This window comes from Pygocentrus nattereri, chromosome 9 (genome assembly GCF_015220715.1).
Source record: "Pygocentrus nattereri isolate fPygNat1 chromosome 9, fPygNat1.pri, whole genome shotgun sequence".
Lineage (NCBI taxonomy): Eukaryota > Metazoa > Chordata > Actinopteri > Characiformes > Serrasalmidae > Pygocentrus > Pygocentrus nattereri.
In genome coordinates this window covers 36,400,622-36,407,419 of record NC_051219.1, presented here as the reverse complement: position 1 = coordinate 36,407,419, position 6,798 = coordinate 36,400,622, and the positions used below count along the sequence as shown (strand labels likewise).

At 38.6% G+C, this 6,798-nt stretch overlaps 1 long non-coding RNA gene across 1 annotated transcript; it reads right to left on the bottom strand.

Annotated features, from left to right (window-relative positions):
* Window positions 1-3,827: 3,827 nt before the first annotated feature.
* LOC119263998 lies at window positions 3,828-4,758 on the bottom strand. The gene is made up of 2 exons (XR_005130692.1): window positions 4,452-4,758; window positions 3,828-4,326 (listed from the first exon to the last, which is right to left on the bottom strand). It is a non-coding gene; the product is annotated as an uncharacterized LOC119263998 (long non-coding RNA).
* Between the last annotated feature and the right edge of the window lie 2,040 nt (window positions 4,759-6,798).

Below are 6,798 nucleotides of genomic sequence, written 5' to 3'. Positions count from 1 at the left end.
TCACGTGGTAAAATAGCTCACAGCTGCTAGGAACCTCCCTCCCTCCCAGCTGCACTGGCTCTCTTAAGCCTGTTGCTCTGAACACATCAGCTGATGGAGCTCGAGGTTAGCATAGGAAGCGGCCGGTTAGCTTATATTTACCCAGCTCCGTGTACACTCTTAACAAAGGTGGCTAAAAGGGATGTATTTAGAACCACGAGTTTCACGCTTAAGTTGTGTTTTGCATGGGAAATAGTTCCTGAGATTGATTAAGAACGTGCTGTATGTGGTTCCATGTAGAACCTTTTTTAAAAATGGTTCTATATAACACCAAAATGGGTTCTGCTATTGTTACCATGTCAAGCTTGGGTCAACAGAAGAACCCTTTTTGGTGCAGTAAGTTACAGAACCATTAAAAAAAGGCTCTCTGTAGAACCTTGTACAACATATGCGAAGAACGATTTAAGCAAGAAGTGGTTCTATATAGAATTCATGGTGCTAAATAGAACAATTCCCTTTACTGAAGAACCTTTGAAGATCTTTTAGGCACTCAGGCTGCTGAAATAGCATTTGGAAAGACTCTACTTCTTTGATTGTTTTTAAACGCTAGTATTTGTTTATGCACATTTGAGAGGAACCAGATAGACTCTTTCCTCCTTTAGGAACATTCATTAAGTAAATCCTTCTTGTTTAAAGTTTCATTCTGTCCTAAAAAGAGACGAATAGCTCTTAATAAACTCATGGTCTCCTGGATGCTGAGTTTCTTCTCCAGTAGAGGAACTTTTTTTTAGGCCTGTCCACTGCAGTTGCTAAGTTGTTTTTGTAGTGACTTTGATTCATTATAATTGCGTTGAAGTATATAATTTTATACTTAAATATGTAAGTATTATATACATATATATACTTATATATTGCATACTTGCTTGAGGACAATTTTCAGTGCTTCTACCCCGTGTGGATATTGGTGAGTAACACTACTCCATGACCAAGTCTTGAACTTGCACTAGAAACACTTCTTTACATTGACAGTTATGGTATTTGGCAGATGCTGTTATCCAGAGCGACTTAAAATTCAATCATTTTACACAGGTGGGTGAAGGTGGTGTTAGGAGTCTTGCCCAAGGACTCTTATTGGTATAGTATAGGGTGCTTAACCAGGTGGGGTTTGAGCCCCAGTCTACAGCGGAGGTGTTACCCACTACATTATATGAACCACTATAAAATAAATTGAAATACATTAAAAAGGAGCAACAGGATTCAGAAATAATTTGTACTACTCACACATAGACACATGCCGATATTGAATAATGAGGTGTACAATATTGTTATTGTTGACACTTTGGAATATAGTCACTGCACTTTAACCAAGCACGATTACATGATATCATAAACTGTGATAAAATGTTAGGTACTTATTGTGATGCAATTTTTTATGTTGGTACATGAGTATTGTTACATGTGCATTTGAAGTAAACAGGTTGGCAATGTGACAAAATTTTATCATTATTGTGATAAACAATGTGCTCTTCTGAACATATTGTGGATATCCATACTTAAATATGTTGACCAGCTGCATGTTCCATTGCCCAGAGAGCATAATTAGTTCTGATGTAGCACAGTACAGAGCAAATTTCATTGCACCCAGTTTTTCATTGCAGTTTTCTAAATGTGGCACTACTAGCACACATTGCATCTTTATGTCTAAATTTCTTGATTTGTATTGTAAAATATGTCTAAGTACCGTGATATAATGTTTTGATATGATACTTTTCACCCACCCTTTGGTCTGTGTGCTTTTTAGCTCCATGTATATCAGGACACTTCCACTTCTGTGATGACTGCTTTACTGCATGCTGTGTTTCTGACCACCTGTCTGGATGCACTCTTTGTGAGTTGACTCACTGAACCTCTTTCGTGTAGACCGAGCGGCTGCTTTCTGTATGATTCAACAAACAGCCAGGCTTATTAAGAGCCTCAGCCGTCTGGAGGCGCGCTGAACTCATCTGCAATCCTTTCACAATTCCCCACACCTCCCCAGCCAAACCCTGCTGGTTGCAAGTGTCTCATTTTGTGTGAGAGAATAGCCGCGCTTCATTTGCCAAAACTCAGCAGGAGACATTAGATGAATGAGCTGTGCTGAGGAAGATTGAGGTCTAGCAGTAGCTTACTGCAGTAATGCTGAGTGCAATAGGCATCAGGGGAGCTGTGTGGTGTAAAAAGCCTTTACTGTCCCCTTGTGTTCAGACTGGCCGAGCACACCTCACACTTGTTTCCATCTGGACGGTTGCTCAACTGATTTAATGAACCCATATGATAATTTTTTTCACTTTCTTGAAATATTTCATCAATGTATTGATGGCTGAAATGAAGTTTAAAGTTTGAGTATGTAAACATTATACTAGTTTCAAAATGTACAGATCACTGACCAGCCTGAATGGTCAATATATGGAATTAAACTGCAAATCAAGCTTGTTTTGAAGTGACTGTTCAGAGCAATACATTACATATATTTACCTGTTCAGCCTGCAGCAGTTTAGCTCTGCTCATTCATCTTGGAGTTCTAAGGAGTGTTTCAGCCTGGACTGTTTTTCAGTGAGGGTCAGCACAGCTGTCCAGCTGGACACACCTAGTCAAATTTTGTTAAGTGAAAATAAGTACACATTTTCTATAGAGAGCACACCTCTGCACATTTTAATGCACATTTACTGTTTATTAGTTGAATTTAACACATTGGGGAAAAATACTAAAACATAAAATGTGGCCTGTGCAAAGGTTTGGCATATTTTATATTTATATATATATATATATATATATATATATATATATATATATATATTCTTCTTCTGCTGTCTTTCAATATATGAAGTCCAGCAAAGAAATAGACATTATGCACTAAACCGTGCAGAAAACTGGCACGTTTGTTCTTTGTTGAGGATGTGTTATTTACACTTAAACCAAATGACGTATTCATAGGGGTATTCAAATGTTTGCATGTGATTAATCAGTCTTAAAGACACAGTAAGGAAAACAGCTTGTTGAATTTGAGAAAGAGATTGGAAAACACATGGGTAAAAATAAATTCTGAATGTTTTTGTACATAAACCCACATAAACGTCATAAGCGGAACTCCGGGGGGGAAATAAATAAGAGAATGGCCCTTACAACAATAACATGCCCACATTTGAGCGTGGTCCGTTCTCATATTTCTCTCAGTGCAGTTTATTTGTTGGGGGCACTTGCTTGGATACCCAATTTCATGTATTCCAATAATGACATTCCATGCTCACAAGGCACACAAACCAAACTTGCACAACTTTTATAGAGTCAGGAATGGGCCAAGAAAAGCGGAGATCTCTTACAAGAAAACAGATTCATCACCGCTTTCTTCTGCAGCCTTGGAGCACAGAAGGCATGGTACCCTTGATCAACAGTAAAGATGTTGGGTACAATCAAGCAAAACCCAGCTGCCCTTCTCTTTCAGGAAGCCTCTTGGAGCCAGCTGTGAGAATCGAGCTGAGTGGAGTTCTACAAGAACCAGATGAGTTTTGCTTGGAAAAGCCCTCCTGTTACTTTGTGGTTCTGTAGAAGTAATATGTCTAATGGGACATTACAGATTATCCGTACATATTGTAACACCAAGCGCAGCAGAAGGGCAGGACATCAAAGGCATACTGAATAACTATTGCAGAACTCCATGTACCCAGAACCAGTGCAGGCACACAGCATGCAGATTGGTGGGGGTCTGTGGGGACTGGACCCCATAACATGTTTATTGGACCCCTTATATCACTACTATGAATTTTTTCCCACTCATGGGTCCCCTAAGGTCCTCTTGCTTGTGTGCATTATGTACATAATTCATGGTTTCATGACTATTTTCCATCATTTTTAACACCTAGAATGTAACAGGCTTTTATTGTGCCTTGAAGACTAATCTATATAAATGATCTCTATTCTGATTGGCTGTCTTGTATTCAGAAAGCAGTGTGGGCTGAAACACTTCAGCTTGAATGAATAGGCTAACCGTTTGCCGGCTAAATAAGTGATAATATGTAAATGCATTGGCCTTTCCAACAACAACAAAAAAACATTTCATGTTTCACTGCTTATTTTCTATAATTTGGGTCCAAAACAGCCTGTCATGAATTGATTAGTCTCAAAGTCCTTTCAAATTTAATAGAAAAAGTTTCATTACATATTATGTTGTGGGCATAATTTGAATGAAAAGTATTATCTACAACTAACATGAATTCCAGAATTGCATAGTATTTATATATGCACTCTACAACTTGTGCAAAGCCACTGATGTGCAGAACAAATTCTCCTGTCGTCTGAACACGTGCTTCACTGAAAGAGATAAGACAAAAAAAAAAAAATCATGTTTTTGTATAAAGGCCTCAACATGGTTAGTATCACAGTTTTGTGTGACCTAGAATTTGTTCAGAGCCTTGAATATTTCTTCTTCATCTTACTTGTTGTAACGATGGGGAGCAATGAGGCGGATGCCTACGCTGAGATAAGCGACTTTTATTGAGGGCAAATCCAGGGTCGTGGCCATGACAGTCCAGTTTCAGGTAGCCAATACGAAAAGCAGGGGGGATAAACATGACAAAGCACACAGAAATCCAAACAGCACCTCAGAACAGGCTTACAAACAATTCAAACCTCAAAGACCAGCACTAGACTAAGGAAAACACAGGGCTTAAATACAAGAGGGCTAACAAAGGTCAGGTGGGAAACAGGTGGTAACGATCAGGGGTGGAGCCAGACAACAAAGGGGCTGGACTGAACCAAAACAAACGCACATGGATGAAAAAGTAAACAAAAAGCGCATAGACAGGACTGGGAGGGGCCAATTATGACAGTTGTCTTGTTTTCTAAAGTTCTAAAACGTTCTGTTGTTTTATTTCCAAGTTTTGGAAATGAGAAAAATCCCAGATTTTCAATGTGGTCTGACTTTTGGACCCCACTGAATATAGAGTACTGTGACAAATTCAGAGACCAACTTTCATTTGTTTTACAGTCAAGACAGCCATTGAGTTATAAAGATATGATTTTTTTCAAGAGATCTTTTTCAGAATATTAGATCAAAAGTGATCTATATGCATAAGAAGGGAAAGAAAGTGAAAAAAGAGGAGCTTAGAAGGTTGGAGTTCAAAACATTGTTACAAGATATAGAGAAAATGTGACTCCTAACAATGGTGTAAGACCTCTTAGACCAAACTGTCCCCATGAGATAAAGAGTACGTACTCTGAGAGAAGACAACTCAATGCTGTATTTCTGAAAGGATATATAGCAGTAAAGAAGCTGATAAAAACAAACAAGAAAATTTGCAAATGAAACAATGAAGCTGCTGGTGTTCTCAGACCTGAGCTGGCCACCTCAAAGCCCAAATTTATTGAGGTCAACATCATCGAATCAGTTTGGAATTACATGATCATCCAAGACAGAAAATGTGTCTAACTTCTAAGACTAAACTTTAGAGGTTTAAGAAAATGTCCTTACAGTTTTCTCTGAAAGGTCCTGGTTACGCCACTTCTCAGACCAGTATATATTTGTGTATTTGTAGCCTTAAACCAGCGAAGTAACTCCCACCAGCTCCATGACTGTCCTCTTTGGTCGACTGTGGCTTGGCCATCTGCATCGCCACCACATAACAAGCAGAGACCTCCAGCAGCTGCCAGCTCAGCTCAGGGTGACTCATTCACCATGTTTCCCCATCAGAGCCTCCAGAGGACTCCACACAAGCGCCTCTTTCTTTTCACAAATGGATTTGGAACTGGAGGTATGTGAGTGCGAATTGTGTCATGCCAAAAGGAAATTTAACATGAGGTAATCTCATTGTCACCCCCAACATTTGTGCTAATCCACTCTCTCTTTCATATTGAGTCACACTGTGTGCGCACTACACACGCTGAAGAAGTATCACTCTGACAGTAAATCCCCCTTACCAGATATTTTATCAGCTTTAAGGTCTTCACAGGAGGCTGATTTACATGCCTTCAGTGCAGACCACAGTTTTTTTCCCTCGATTCCATGACAAAACTCTAAAATAAATTCATAAATCAGGTTTCACTTCATAAAAAAATGAGTGGATTAACTACATTAGTAGCCATCATTTGCTGTCACGTTTTATATCTGCTCCTTTCTGACAACCGAACAAGCAAAAGTAGATGAAGCTGAGGAATTTTGCCATTTTCAAACACAACTTCTGTTCTCATTATGTGGCACTTTCCTACTTAAAAGCCTCCTTGATGTTATTTTTACAAATCATTTGCTTATGCAAAGGAGGCTTAGACTAGAGGAACTGACTCATTTATTGCACTTTGTTCACGAAATTGGAACTATAATAAGCCACAGGATTAGTGGCCCTCTGATAATCAGCAATTTTTGGTAGTTTTAGCTCTTGGAAGTGACTGCAGAGATGCAGAGAAAGCACTTTACTGCCTCCCTGTGTCTACTAATGCACATACAACTTGTAGTAAGCCTATAGATCACTCCTACACTCAAAAGTAATGAAGGTGAGTGGGTTCAAAATGACTGTCAAATGTATCTATGTGTATAATTGATAGTCTAGGATGGAAATTGTTGTTTAGTTGAGAGATACTTATGATTAATAACACTAAAAAAGGTGTTTACCGTCAGTGTGATTGTATATTACATTTCTGTCTGCTTTGAAAATACTGTATATGTAAGATCAAGCCTGTCATATATACAGCCAGTATATATAGGCGATTAATATAGGCGTGTTTAGGCTGAAAAATAGAAATGGATTAAAATGAACAATAACACACAATGTACAGACTTAAATAAGGAAA